Raw genomic sequence first — 16,450 nt, 5'->3', positions numbered from 1 at the left:
AATTGTGTCTGTGTTTTTAGATCTGAATTGCTTCATGAACAAATCTCTGATAAAAGCCGTGGGTTTGCAAAGAACCTTGGTATCGGAGAAAATTATATCGTGATCCCCCACAGCGTTGTAACAGTGATCAGCCACGGCAGAAGAATTTGTTTTGCCGTGTTTCAAATCTGATTTGTGCTCGCGAATTCGGTCAGAGACATGTCGCTTTGTCTCACCGATATAGCAATCACCGCAGGTACAACTCAATTTGTAAACCCCGGGGTACTGTCAATCAGGAATGACATCCTTCACGGATGGGATCAGATCACGAATTTTGTGTACTGTATTGAACCGGACCTGGATCTTGTGTTTGTTCAGAATTTTGGAAATCTTTTTAGTAACGCCTGCTATATGTGGAAGTGTGATGGTTTTGACCGGATTATCAAGTGGTTGTTTCTGTATGGAGGGAGAGACAGTTTCAAAAAGGCTATGCTAGTGTCCTGAAGCATTTTAATTTGGGCTTTTCTCCTACTTTACAGTGTTCTAGACCCAAACTAGGCTGATTTACTGGAACAGGTTATGACTAACAGATTCTAGGCTGGGTTGGTAGCAGAATAGGAGGAACTTACGGAGCTGTAGGTCAGCCTGTGTCAGAGTAATTGAGCGACCGCATATTCGTAAAAGTAGGTGGTGCTAACAGAAGGGGTATGGCAGCTCACCAGTCTTTCGGGTTGATACTCAATGAAAATTCGGCAGCTCTGTGTACAGTCCATTCATGATGAAGACTCACTATATGCTTGCTGTAAGAAAATACATTTTTCGCTGTACACTCCTACCAACGGCGCATTCATAGGTATGATGCATTTTATAGCTGTCAAAACATTACCTTATTTAAATGTAGTTGATATATACATAGTAACCGTTTGAAGACTGATTAAGAATGTATCTTTGCAGAAGACTGTACTCCAGGCTGGTCTGACTGGTATGATTAGCAATATCCTGATGAAGAAAATGGCGGAGATGAGGAATCTTACCAGAAGGTCATAGCCTCAGGGAAAGTGGTTTGTCTGCCTGATTCACCGGTGCAAAACATTGAATGCAAAGCAGAGAGATTCCCTAATACCCCATTGCAGGAATTGGGCCACACAATAACTTGTGACAAGAATAAAGGACTGAAATGTGTCAATGAGGATCAAGGAGGACTGCCATGTTACAACTACAAGGTCATATTCTGCTGTTCCAGAGCAGCTGGACCCCCTGCACCAACTCCATCTAAAGCAAGCCCAGCTACCATTCTGAAATTAGTTGCAAAATCACATGGATAATATATTAAATGCCATCATTCGTAATTGAGTTTTTTTGGGTTATATCATGTAAATGTGTATTTAAATGCACCACCACCAGGCACAGCCAATCAATGAGGTTTGCACTCTTCCTACAGAACTAACTGCATCAAAGGACAAGACACCCGCACCTCCAACCTCTGGCATCAAGGAGCCAGGACCCTCAAATATATACACAGGATGTATATTGGAATAGGTTTTACCCTTTTAACTGGCACAAAAACTGACACCTTTATTCAAGGCATCATGTTTGCAATAACCACAACACAAGCAGTCAAAATGCAAACAAAAAAGACAACTCTGATAATAATATGCACTGTCCTTGAATTTGATTGGTCCACACCCGAGACAGCTTTTCTTAGAGCCTAGTCTCCATTGGTGTTAGACCAGAAGACGCCAAAAGGCGTACAACTCAAAAACAGCGCACTATCAGAATATTGAGGGCTCGGGGTGAGCATTTACATTATGAGACCTCCTTTGCCAGAAACAAGATATAGGAATAGGTTTTACCCTTTTAACTGGCACAAAAACTGACACCTTTATTCAAGGCATCATGTTTGCAATAACCACAACACAAGCAGTCAAAATGCAAACTAAAAAGACAACTCTGATAATAATATGCACTGTGCTTGAATTTGATTGGTCCACACCCGAGACAGCTTTTCTTAGAGCCTAGTCTCCATTGGTGTTGGACCAGAAGACGCCAAAAGGCGTACAACTCAAAAACAGCGCAAAGGATGTATATTGCTCAGAATGAAATCACGCAAAATGCGACTACATTTTTAAATCTCAGAGACAAAGTATGATTGTAACTGAATTGTATGAATGGGTGACCACTTCCGCTAACATGATTCATAAACTGAAAGTTTTAGGCTGCAGAGGTCTGAATGCTAAACTCATTTATTTTGCTGTACATCCATGCTCCCACGTCTTTTAAATGTACATTCTTTCAAGATCTATCCCTTTCTCTGCTTTCAAAGTAACACCGAAACTCCCGGTTGAGGAAAAGCCAACAAAGGCAGCTCCAGAAGAAAGTGGCCCTCCTCCTCCAGAACCAACTCCATCGAAGGAGAAGTCACCCCCACCTCCAACATCTAGCTACAAGGAGCCAGAACCATCGCCCTCAGAAGGTCCAGGTGTGTTCATTTTGAAAGAGTATATATATACAGGATGTATACTGCTTAGGATCAAATCACAGATTGTGACTGAATTCGGTAGATGCTAGAAACTAAACATGTTGACGCATGAATGATTTTAGATGTGCGACTACCTGCATTATCTATGTCATATGGCTGAATATTTACAATGTGGACTACAGAGGGCAGAATGCCAGAACCCTTTATTGTGCTGTACTTCCATGCTTCGCTGTCTATAATTCCCACACTCGCACTAACGAGAATGATGAAGCACGGTGAAATAACCCCACAAACCCAGACAGCGTGGGAGGCTTTAATTGAACAGCGGATTGGAAAAACTGTACATTATTTTGGAACACTTTCCAGTAACTCATTTGAAATGCAGACTAAAAGTATCGTCTGAAGGTTGTTTACAACTTTTTGCAAGGGGTAATTGGGAATGCATGCACAATCTTCATTCTATCAACATCCATCCCTTGCTTTTCTTTCAAGGTGACACCGAAACCCCCAGTTGAAGAAAAGCCAACAAAGCCAGCTCCTGATAAGAGTTTCCCTCCTCCTCAAGAACCAACTGCATCGAAGGACAAGCCACCCCCACCTCCAACCTCCAGCAACAAGGAGGCAGAACCATCAAGCCCAACTCCAGGCCCAGGTACCATGGTGGAATTAGTTGCAAGATCACATGTGGATAATATATTGCATACAATCATATCAGTTTAACACGTAGGCTTTCGCGTCCAATATTATTCATAATAAAGGTACACTACTTAGGATCAGCTACAGGCTTAGTGCGGCTTGGAAGCGTATTATTAAATAATACATATTGCAATTCTTTATAGGGGAAACACATACTAATTAACGTATTACTAACATAGCATATAATCACAATAACACATATTATAACTAATACTAATCTACAACTCATTACTAATCATAACCATTGACTGATTACCAATCGATTATATAATTACAATACCCTCCCCCTCTGCCTCAAATCACTGCACCTGAATGAGTTAAATGATGACGTCACCCTGCTGCTCTATTTAAGACCGGGATCAAGTGAGGGCTTTACCATTCTGGCGAATTCCCTGATGATGCTGGATGTAATTACCAGCGAAAAGTCGTACTCAAACTGTAAATGTTGTGGATTCACTCTTCAACACACCGGTGGGCTAAAGTAGTGAACTATGTGTCTTTTGTCAACGTGACACTTTTTTGCTGATTGGCCGTGTCGGGTGGTGGAGGGTTACCACACATTTATAAATAACGCAATCTAACCCAAAAACCTTTATTATGAATACATCATATGTTCAGTCAAAGCAACCAGTTGTTCTGGTTGTGCCGGGACATTCCCGGTTTCAAAAAGGCTATGCTAGTGTCCTGAAGCATTTTAAATTTGGGCTTTTGTCCTACTTTATTGTGTTCTGGTCCCAAACTTGGCTGATTTACTGGAACAGGGTATGACTAACAGATTCTAGGCTGGGTTGGTAGCAGAATAGGAGGAACTTACGGAGCAGTAGGTCAGTCTGTGTCCGAGTTATTGAGCGACCGTATCTTCGCAAAAGAAGGTGGTGCTAACAGAAGGGGTATTGCAGCTCACCAGTCTTTCGGGTTGATACTCAACGAAAATTCGGCAGCTCTATGTACAGTCCATTCATGATTAAGAGGCCCACTGTATACTGGCTGTATGTAAATACATATTTCGCTATACACTCCTACCAACGGCGCATTCACAGGTATGATACATTTTATAGCTGTCAGAACATTACCTTATTTTAATGTAGTTGATATATATAGTAACCGTTTGACGACTGATTAAGAATGTATCTTTGCAGAAGACTGTACTCCAGGCTGGTCTGACTGGTACGATGAGCAATATCCTGATGAAGAAAATGGCGGAGATGAGGAATCTTATCAGAAGGTCATAGCCTCAGGGAAAGTGGTTTGTCTGCCTGACTCACCAGTGCAAAACATTGAATGCAAAGCAGAGAGATTCCCTAATACCCCATGGCAGGAATTGGGCCAGACAATAACTTGTGACAAGAATAAAGGACTGAAATGTGTCAATGAGGATCAAGGAGGACTGCCATGTTACAACTACAAGGTCAGATTCTGCTGTTCCAGAGCAGCTGGACCCCCTGCACCAACTCCATCTAAAGCAAGCCCAGGTACCATTCTGAAATTAGTTGCAAAATCACATGGATAATATATTAAATGCCATCATTCGTAATTGAGTTTTTTTGGGTTATATCAGGTAAATGTGTATTTAAATGCACCACCACCAGGCACAGCCAATCAGTGAGGTTTGCACTCTTCCTACAGAACCAACTGCATCGAAGGACAAGACACCCGCACCTCCAACCTCTGGCATCAAGGAGCCAGGACACTCAAACCCAGAAGGGTCAGGTGTGTCCATGCTCTAAGAATATATATACACGGGATGTATAATACTCAATCAAATCACGCAAAATGCGACTACATTTTTAGATCTCAGAGACGAAGTATGATTGTAACTGAATGGTATGAATTGGTGACCAATTCCGCTAACATGATTCATAATCTGAAAGTTTTAGGCTGCAGAGGTCTGAATGCTAAACTCATTTATTGTGCTGTACGGCCATGCTCCCACGTCTTTTAAATGTAATTTTTTTCAAGATCTATCCCTTTCTCTTCTTTCAAAGTAACACCGAAACCCCCGGTTGAGGAAAAGCCAACAAAGGCAGCATCAGAAGAAAGTGGCCCTCCTCCTGCAAAACCAACTCCATCGAAGGAGAAGTCACCCCCACCTCCAACCTCTAGCAACAAGGAGCCAGAACCATCGCCCGCAGAAGGTCCAGGTGTGTTCATTTTGTAAGAATATATATACAGGATGTATACTGCTTAGGATCAAATCACACAGATTGTGACTGAATTCGGTAGATGCTAGAAACAAAACATGGTGACGCATGAATGATTTTAGATGGGCGACTACCTGCAAGATTATTTATCTGCATAATTGATGTCATGAGGCTGAATATTTACAATGTGGACTACAGAGGGCAGAATGCCAGAACCCTTTATTGTGCTGTACTTCCATGCTTCCCTGTCTATAATTCCCACACTCGCACTAAAGAGAATGATGAAGCACGGTCAAATAACCTCACAAAACCAGACAGCGTGGGGAGGCTTTAATTGAACAGTGGATTGGCAAACCTGTACATTATTTTGGAACACTTTCCAGTAACTCATTTGAAATGCAGATTAAAAGTATCGTCTGAAGGTTGTTTACAACTATTTGCAAGGGGTAATTGGGAATGCATGCACAATCTTCATTCTATCAACATCCATCCCTTGCTTTTCTTTCAAAGTGACACCGAAACCCCCAGTTGAAGAAAAGCCAACAAAGCCAGCTCCTGATAAGAGTGGCCCTCCTCCTCTAGAACCAACTGCATCGAAGGAGAAGCCACCCCCACCTCCAACCTCCAGCAACAAGGAGCCAGAACCATCACCCCCAGAAGGGCCAGGTGTGTTCATTTTGCAAGATTATTTATAAATATAACAGCTGTATACTACTTAGGATCAGATTACACAATGCGACTTAATATGTTAGATCTCATAATCGAATTAGACTTGCACCTGGATGAGGTTGGGATGGGTGACTACTTGTGTAACAGATATCATAGGCTAATGTTTAACAATGTGGCTGCAGAGGGCAGAATGCCACGCACCTTTATTGTTCTGTATATCCATGCTCCCACGTCTAAACAATCTACAGTCTTTCAACATCGATCCCTTGCTTTTCTTTCAAAGTGACACCGAAACTCCCGGTAGAGGAAAAGCCAACAAAGCCAGCTCCTGAAAAGAGTGGCGCTCCTCCTCCAGAGCCAACTGGATCGAAGGACAAGACACCCCCACCTCCAACTTCCAGCAGCATGGAGCCAGAACCATCACCCCCAACTCCAGGCCCAGGTACCATGGTGGAATTAGTTGCAAGATACTCTTTGGTTCTATTGGTTAAAGTCACGTAGGTGAAAATAAAATAACAAAAAAAATTAACAAAAATTCACGACGTTTCGGCCACAACACAAGCGGCCTTCATCAGGTGAAGGGACGAGACTGTCTGGAGGACAGCGCTGGAGTGGAAGAAGCCACGCTCAGATCACGACCTTTAAGCTGTGTGAGAAGAAAAACACCAAGCGCCTTGACAAAGGAATTAGCCTATAATTTAGCATTGAAATGGCTCATTGAAATAGCTAAGTATACACATCCGCAGAGGTACTCCTTGACAAAGGAATTAGCATAGAATTTAGCATTGAAATAGCTGAGTGATTAGCTTGTAGCTTGTCACAGAAATAGCTATGTTAAAGTTAGAGCATATACATTCACCGAGGCACCTAGTACTCATCAAACAGGAGAATTTAGCGAAACACAACCACGCTCAGACAGCGGACCTTTAAACTGTGTGCGAGCAAACAAGGTGTTCTGACAAAGAAATTAGCATAAAAATTAGCATTTGATTGGCGGATTTTTGGAAAGAGGTGGTGTACATGCCGGTGGACTTGCCATTTGGCGCGGGGCGGGGGGGAGGGGGAGTTTACCTATTGATGGTGTGAAAAGGGAATTTATAAGAGCTGCGAAAGTTTGGGGTACCACTACTTGAAAAATATACTGTACCATTGAAATTAGTTTAATGTTTAGTTCGATTTAGAACATCTTTCCAATGGTTGCTTAATTTGAAACCATCCTCTCATTGAAATTGTGTCTGTGTTTTTAGATCTGAATTGCTTCATGAACAAATCTCTGATAAAAGCCCGTGGGTTTGCAAAGAACCTTGGTATCGGAGAAAATTATATCGTGATCCCCCACAGCGTTGTAACAGTGATCAGCCACGGCAGAAGAATTTGTTTTGCCGTGTTTCAAATCTGATTTGTGCTCGCGAATTCGGTCAGAGACATGTCGCTTTGTCTCACCGATATAGCAATCACCGCAGGTACAACTCAATTTGTAAACCCCGGGGTACTGTCAATCAGGAATGACATCCTTCACGGATGGGATCAGATCACGAATTTTGTGTACTGTATTGAACCGGACCTGGATCTTGTGTTTGTTCAGAATTTTGGAAATCTTTTTAGTAACGCCTGCTATATGTGGAAGTGTGATGGTTTTGACCGGATTATCAAGTGGTTGTTTCTGTATGGAGGGAGAGACAGCTTGGCGGATGGTACGGTCAGAGTGACCATTCCTTTTTAGCGATAAAAACCAACAAGATCATCACAAGTTCGATCTCTCTAATCGACCCAACTAAACGTCCCACCCTAAAACCTTCTGCTGCAAGACCCCCTAGATTCTATGGTCTTCCCAAGATTCATAAAGAAGGCACCCCACTTCGACCCATTGTATCCACGATCAACTCCCCTACCTATAGACTAGCCCGTTTTCTGTCAGATACCTTGCTGCCTTTCACTGGCAAGACCACCTCAGCAGTACTTAACTCAGCCCAATTGGTCTCTATGGTCAAAGACGTTGTTCTGTCCCCTGACGATATCCTTGTCAGCTTCGATGTGGTCTCTTTGTTCACCAAGGTCCCATTACCTGATACCATTGAAATAATTGAAAATTTGGTCCAACATGGACTAGACCCCGACACACCTGCAGTGGTTAGGCACTGCCTCAACAATACCTACTTCACTTGGAATGGCTCCTTCTACAAACAAAATGAGGGTCCCCCCATGGATCCCCCTTATCACCAGTGATAGCCAATATTTTCATGGAGAAATTTGAATCAGACGCCATCCAGACTTCCACCTTCAGACCTTCCCTGTGGAAGAGATATGTGGATGACACTTTCGTCATTTGGCCACATGGCCTCCCAGCTCTGAACCTTTTCCTACACCACATCAATTCCAGACATCCCGCCATCAAGTTCACCATGGAAGTGGAGAAAGATGGCAAGCTACCATTCTTAGATGTTCTGTTTGAGAGGAGACCTGATGGCTCATTGGGGCATTCTGTTTACAGGAAACCCACCCACACAGATTCCTACTTGAAACCTGATTCCCACCACCACCCAGCCCAAAATAATTCTCTCATCAAAACTTTATACCATAGGGCTCATTGCATTTCGGACCAACACCACCTGACCAGTGAATTGAAACATGTACACCTGGCCCTCAAAAGGAATGGTCACTCTGACCGTACCATCCGCCAAACTGTCTCTCCCTCCATACAGAAACAACCACTTGATACTCCGGTCAAAACATCACACTTCCACATATAGCAGGCGTTACTAAAAAGATTTCCAAAATTCTGAACAAACACAAGATCCAGGTCCGGTTCAATACAGTACACAAAATTCGTGATCTGATCCCATCCGTGAAGGATGTCATTCCTAATTGACAGTACCCCGGGGTTTACAAATTGAGTTGTACCTGCGGTGATTGCTATATCGGTGAGACAAAGCGACATGTCTCTGACCGAATTCGCGAGCACAAATCAGATTTGAAACATGGCAAAACGAATTCTTCTGCCGTGGCTGATCACTGTTACAACGCTGTGGGGGATCACGATATAATTTTCTCCGATACCAAGGTTCTTTGCAAACCCACGGGCTTTTATCAGAGATTTGTTCATGAAGCAATTCAGATCTACAAACACAGACACAATTTCAACCGAGAGGATGGTTTCAAATTAAGCAACCATTGGAAAGATGTTCTAAATCGAACTAAACATTAAACTAATTTCAATGGTACAGTATATTTTTCAAGTAGTGGTACCCCAAACTTTCGCAGCTCTTATAAATTCCCTTTTCACACCATCAATAGGTAAACTCCCCCTCCCCCCCTTCCCCCCGCCCCGCGCCAAATGGCAAGTCCACCGGCACGTACACCACCTCTTTCCAAAAATCCGCCAATCAAATGCTAATTTTTATGCTAATTTCTTTGTCAGAACACCTTGTTTGCTCGCACACAGTTTAAAGGTCCGCTGTCTGAGCGTGGTTGTGTTTCGCTAAATTCTCCTGTTTGATGAGTACTAGGTGCCTCGGTGAATGTATATGCTCTAACTTTAACATAGCTATTTCTGTGACCAGTTACAAGCTAATCACTCAGCTATTTCAATGCTAAATTCTATGCTAATTCCTTTGTCAAGGGGTACCTCTGCGGATGTGTATACTTTAACTTAGCTATTTCAATGAGCCATTTCAATGCTAAATTATATGCTAATTCCTTTGTCAAGGTGCTTGGTGTTTTTCTTCTCACACAGCTTAAAGGTCGTGATCTGAGCGTGGCTTCTTCCACTCCAGCGCTGTCCTCCAGACAGTCTCGTCTCTTCACCTGATGAAGGCCGCTTGTGTTGTGGCCGAAACGTCGTGAATTTTTGTTATTTTTTTGTTATTTTATTTTCACCTACGTGACTTTACCCAATAGAACCAAAGAGTATGGATCCTAGCCGTCACGAAAGCTTTAAATCTAGTTGCAAGATCACATGTGGATAATATATTACATACAATCATATGTTCAGTCAAAGCAACCATATGTTCTGGTTGTGCCGGGATATTCCCAGTTTCAAAAAGGCTATGCTAGTGTCCTGAAGCATTTTAATTTGGGCTTTTCTCCTACTTTACAGTGTTCTAGACCCAAACTAGGCTGATTTACTGGAACAGGTTATGACTAACAGATTCTAGGCTGGGTTGGTAGCAGAATAGGAGGAACTTACGGAGCTGTAGGTCAGCCTGTGTCAGAGTAATTGAGCGACCGCATATTCGTAAAAGTAGGTGGTGCTAACAGAAGGGGTATGGCAGCTCACCAGTCTTTCGGGTTGATACTCAATGAAAATTCGGCAGCTCTGTGTACAGTCCATTCATGATGAAGACTCACTATATGCTTGCTGTAAGAAAATACATTTTTCGCTGTACACTCCTACCAACGGCGCATTCATAGGTATGATGCATTTTATAGCTGTCAAAACATTACCTTATTTAAATGTAGTTGATATATACATAGTAACCGTTTGAAGACTGATTAAGAATGTATCTTTGCAGAAGACTGTACTCCAGGCTGGTCTGACTGGTATGATTAGCAATATCCTGATGAAGAAAATGGCGGAGATGAGGAATCTTACCAGAAGGTCATAGCCTCAGGGAAAGTGGTTTGTCTGCCTGATTCACCGGTGCAAAACATTGAATGCAAAGCAGAGAGATTCCCTAATACCCCATTGCAGGAATTGGGCCACACAATAACTTGTGACAAGAATAAAGGACTGAAATGTGTCAATGAGGATCAAGGAGGACTGCCATGTTACAACTACAAGGTCATATTCTGCTGTTCCAGAGCAGCTGGACCCCCTGCACCAACTCCATCTAAAGCAAGCCCAGCTACCATTCTGAAATTAGTTGCAAAATCACATGGATAATATATTAAATGCCATCATTCGTAATTGAGTTTTTTTGGGTTATATCATGTAAATGTGTATTTAAATGCACCACCACCAGGCACAGCCAATCAGTGAGGTTTGCACTCTTCCTACAGAACCAATTGCATCGAAGGACAAGACACCCGCACCTCCAACCTCTGGCATCAAGGAGCCAGGACACTCAAACCCAGAAGGGTCAGGTGTGTCCATGCTCTAAGAATATATATACACGGGATGTATAATACTCAATCAAATCACGCAAAATGCGACTACATTTTTAGATCTCAGAGACGAAGTATGATTGTAACTGAATGGTATGAATTGGTGACCAATTCCGCTAACATGATTCATAATCTGAAAGTTTTAGGCTGCAGAGGTCTGAATGCTAAACTCATTTATTGTGCTGTACGGCCATGCTCCCACGTCTTTTAAATGTAAATTTTTTCAAGATCTATCCCTTTCTCTTCTTTCAAAGTAACACCGAAACCCCCGGTTGAGGAAAAGCCAACAAAGGCAGCATCAGAAGAAAGTGGCCCTCCTCCTGCAAAACCAACTCCATCGAAGGAGAAGTCACCCCCACCTCCAACCTCTAGCAACAAGGAGCCAGAACCATCGCCCGCAGAAGGTCCAGGTGTGTTCATTTTGTAAGAATATATATATACAGGATGTATACTGCTTAGGATCAAATCACACAGATTGTGACTGAATTCGGTAGATGCTAGAAACAAAACATGGTGACGCATGAATGATTTTAGATGGGCGACTACCTGCAAGATTATTTATCTGCATAATTGATGTCATGAGGCTGAATATTTACAATGTGGACTACAGAGGGCAGAATGCCAGAACCCTTTATTGTGCTGTACTTCCATGCTTCCCTGTCTATAATTCCCACACTCGCACTAAAGAGAATGATGAAGCACGGTCAAATAACCTCACAAAACCAGACAGCGTGGGGAGGCTTTAATTGAACAGTGGATTGGCAAACCTGTACATTATTTTGGAACACTTTCCAGTAACTCATTTGAAATGCAGATTAAAAGTATCGTCTGAAGGTTGTTTACAACTATTTGCAAGGGGTAATTGGGAATGCATGCACAATCTTCATTCTATCAACATCCATCCCTTGCTTTTCTTTCAAAGTGACACCGAAACCCCCAGTTGAAGAAAAGCCAACAAAGCCAGCTCCTGATAAGAGTGGCCCTCCTCCTCTAGAACCAACTGCATCGAAGGAGAAGCCACCCCCACCTCCAACCTCCAGCAACAAGGAGCCAGAACCATCACCCCCAGAAGGGCCAGGTGTGTTCATTTTGCAAGATTATTTATAAATATAACAACTGTATACTACTTAGGATCAGATTACACAATGCGACTTAATATGTTAGATCTCATAATCGAATTAGACTTGCACCTGGATGAGGTTGGGATGGGTGACTACTTGTGTAACAGATATCATAGGCTAATGTTTAACAATGTGGCTGCAGAGGGCAGAATGCCACGCACCTTTATTGTTCTGTATATCCATGCTCCCACGTCTAAACAATCTACATTCTTTCAACATCGATCCCTTGCTTTTCTTTCAAAGTGACACCGAAACTCCCGGTAGAGGAAAAGCCAACAAAGCCAGCTCCTGAAAAGAGTGGCGCTCCTCCTCCAGAGCCAACTGGATCGAAGGACAAGACACCCGCACCTCCAACCTCCAGCAGCAAGGAGCCAGAACCATCACCCCCAACTCAAGGCCCAGGTACCATGGTGGAATTAGTTGCAAGATAACATGTGGATAATATATTACATACAATCATATCAGTTTAACACGTAGGCTTTCGCGTCCACTATGATTCATAATAAAGGTACACTACTTAGGATCAGCTACAGGATTAGTGCGGCTTGGAAGCGTATTATTAAATAATACATATTACAATTCCTTATAGGGGAAACACATACTAATGAACGTATTACTAACATAGCATATAATCACAATAACACACATAACTAATACTAATCTACAACTCATTACTAATCATAACCATTGACTGATTACCAATCGATTATATAATTACAATACCCCCCCCTCTGCCTCAAATCACTGCACCTGAATGAGTTAAAAGATGACGTCACCCTGCTGCTCTATTTAAGACCGGGATCAAGTGAGGGCTTTACCATTCTGGCGAATTCCCTGATGATGCTGGATGTAATTACCAGCGAAACGTCGTACTCAAACTGTAAATGTTGTGGATTCACTCTTCAACACACCGGTGGGCTAAAGTAGTGAACTATTTGTCTTTTCTCAACGTGACACTTTTTTGCTGATTGGCCGTGTCGGGTGGTGGAGGGTTACCACACATTTATAAATAACGTGATATAACCCAAAAACCTTTATTATGAATACATCATATGTTCAGTCAAAGCAACCAGTTGTTCTGGTTGTGCCGGGACATTCCCGGTTTCAATAAGGCTATGCTAGTGTCCTGAAGCATTTTAAATTTGGGCTTTTGTCCTACTTTACAGTGTTCTGGTCCCAAACTTGGCTGATTTACTGGAACAGGGTATGACTAACAGATTCTAGGCTGGGTTGGTAGCAGAATAGGAGGATCTTACGGAGCAGTAGGTCAGCCTGTGTCAGAGTAATTGAGCGACCGTATCTTCGTAAACGTAGGTGGTGCTAACAGAAGGGGTATGGCAGCTCACCAGTTTTTCGGGTTGATACTCAATGAAAATTCGGCAGCTCTATGTACAGTCCATTCATGATGAAGAGGCCCACTGTATACTTGCTGTATGTAAATACATATTTCGCTATACACTCTTACCAATGGCGCATTCATAGGTTTGATGCATTTTATAGCTGTCAGAACATTACCTTATTTAAATGTAGTTGATATATGCATAGTAACCGTTTGAAGACTGATTAAGAATGTATCTTTGCAGAAGACTGTACTCCAGGCTGGTCTGACTGGTACGATGAGCAATATCCTGATGAAGAAAATGGCGGAGATGAGGAATCTTATCAGAAGGTCATAGCCTCAGGGAAAGTGGTTTGTCTGCCTGACTCACTGGTGCAAAACACTGAATGCAAAGCAGAGAGATTCCCTTATACCCCATGCCAGGAATTGGGCCAGACAATCACTTGTGACAAGAAAGTAAGGACTGAAATGTGTTAATGAGGATCAAGGAGGACTGCCATGTTACAACTACAAGGTCAGATTCTGCTGCTCCAGAGCAGGTGGACCCCCTGAACCAACTCCATCTAAAGCAAGCCCAGGTACCTTTCTAGAATTAGTTGCAAAATCACATGGATAATATATTAAATGCCATCATTCATAATTTAGTTTTTTTGGGTTAGATCAGGTAAATGTGTATTTAAATGCACCACCACCTGGCACAGCCAATCATTGAGGTTTGCACTCTTCCCTCAGAACCAACTGCATCGAAGGACAAGACACCCGCACCTCCAACCTCTGGCATCAAGGAGCCAGGACCCTCAAACCCAGAAGGGCCAGGTGTGTACATGTTCTAAGAATATATATACACAAGATGTAAATTGCTCAGAATCAATTCACGCAAAATGCGACTACATTTTTAGATCTCAGAGACGAAGCATGATTGTAACGGAATGGTATGAATGGGTGACCACTTCCGCTAACATGATTCATAAACTGAAAGTTTTAGGCTGCAGAGGTCTGAATGCTAAACTCATTTATTGTGCTGTACGTCCATGCTCCCACGTCTCAGAAGAAAGTGGCCCTCCTCCTCCACAACCAGAAGAATGTGGCCCTCCTCCTCCACAACCAACTCCATCCCATAGATGGCGCCGATGATGGCAGCTTCCGCCGGATGGTGCGCCCTGTTTTGTCCAGTTTTGTCTTGAGAGGGGCCTGCTGTTCAACACACCCATGCTGGTGAGAGAGGCCTGCTGTTCATCACACCCGTGCTGGTGAGAGGGGCCTGCTGTTCAACACACCCGTGCTGGTGAGAGAGGCTTGCTGTTCATCACACCCGTGCTAGTGAGACGGGCCTGCTGTTCAACACAACCGTGCTGGTGAGAGAGGCCTGCTGTTCATCACACCGGTGCTGGTGAGAGGGGCCTGCTGTTGAGCGGCCTGCTGTTCAGCACACCCGTGTTGGTGAGAGGGGCCTGCTGTTCATCACACCCGTGCTGGTGAGAAGGGCCTGCTGTTCATCATAGCTGTGCTGGTGAGAGGGGCCTGCTGTTCAGCACACCCGTGCTGGTGCGAAGATGGCGCGGATGATGGTAGCCTCAGCCGGTCGGTGCGCCCTGTTTTGTCTTGTTTTGTCTGTCAATTCAGTGTTTTGCCAAGATTTTCGGAGTTCTCTAACAAGAGACGAACTTTTAAATATCAGGGAAACAACTCCTGTGGATTTAATTCCTACTTTTCTGCTTCCAGCGACAGAATTAGTAGGCTTTTTAGTAAATGCCGCACTAGGCTTTGCTCAAGCAGCGAAACGCCGCCCAAAGGGTAAACGGTCGGGGGCTCTAGTACGGCTACGCAGACGCGGGATCCGAACAGTGCTCCTGAGCTTTTTCCTCTCCAACGTACGTTCACTGTACAACAAAATGGATGAACTTCAGCTACTGATGGTAAAAAACAAAGACTTTCTTTCATCTTCTGTTTTGTGCTTCACGGAGACATGGCTGTGTGATTTGATTCCGGACACCTCGCTACAACTAGCAGGATTCTATCTTGTAAGATTGTATCGTGACATAGCACTCTCCGGCAAGACGAAAGGCGGTGGTATTTGTTTTTACATTAACAGTGGCTGGTATGTAGATGTCACAGTGATTCTGCAACATTGTTCTCCACTCCTTGAATCAATTTTTATAACTTGTAAACCGTTTTACTCGCCTCGCGAGTTCGCGTCGCTCATTTTGGTCGGAGTTTATTTGCCGCCTTGTCCTCAGGTTAAAGAGGCCCAACGCATGCTCGCCGATCAGATTCTGAGTGTGGAGCGAGCAAATCCAGATTCGTTGGTTATCGTACTTGGCGACTTTAACAAAGGTAATCTCAGCCACGAACTCCCCAAATACATACAATTCATTAAATGCCGAACCAGAGAAGGGAACACTCTGGATCACTGCTACACTACAGTCAGTAGAGCCTACCACGCCGTCCCCTGAGCAGCACTAGGACACTCTGACCATGCCATGGTCCACCTGATTCCTGCATACAGGCAGAAACTAAAACTCTGTAAACCTGCTGTGAGGACATCTAAACAGTGGACCAGTGAGGCTGTGGAAGATTTGCGGGCATGCTTAGACTGTACTGACTGGGATATGTTCACGACTGCTACCAATAGTCTGGATGAACTCACAGAGGCTGTGACGTCCTACATCAGCTTCTGTGAGGACTGCTGTATCCCAACACGTACCAGGGTGAACTTTAACAACAATAAGCCCTGGTTCTCAGCAAAGCTCAGAAGGTTGAGGTTGGAGAAGGAGGAAGCGTTTAGGAGTGGAGATAGAGACAGATTCAAGGAGTCGAAGAACAGGTTTAGCAAAGCGGTGAGAGAGGCTAAACGACTGTACTCAGAGAGACTAAAACACCAGTTCTCTACTAACGACGCTGCTTCTGTTTGGAGAGGGCTCAG

General features: G+C 43.5%; 1 long non-coding RNA gene across 1 annotated transcript; it reads left to right on the top strand.

Moving 5' to 3' along the window:
• The first annotated feature begins 378 nt into the window (after positions 1-378).
• On the top strand, positions 379-7,529 carry LOC142931131 (uncharacterized). The gene is made up of 3 exons (XR_012947154.1): positions 379-2,458; positions 2,951-5,295; positions 5,806-7,529. It is a non-coding gene; the product is annotated as an uncharacterized LOC142931131 (long non-coding RNA).
• Positions 7,530-16,450: the final 8,921 nt, after the last annotated feature.

This window comes from Petromyzon marinus, chromosome 49, assembly GCF_048934315.1.
Source record: "Petromyzon marinus isolate PM22_M1 ecotype Great Lakes invasive population chromosome 49, UKy_Petmar_22M1.pri1.0, whole genome shotgun sequence".
NCBI lineage: Eukaryota > Metazoa > Chordata > Hyperoartia > Petromyzontiformes > Petromyzontidae > Petromyzon > Petromyzon marinus.
This window is presented reverse-complemented; position numbering and strand designations above follow the sequence as displayed.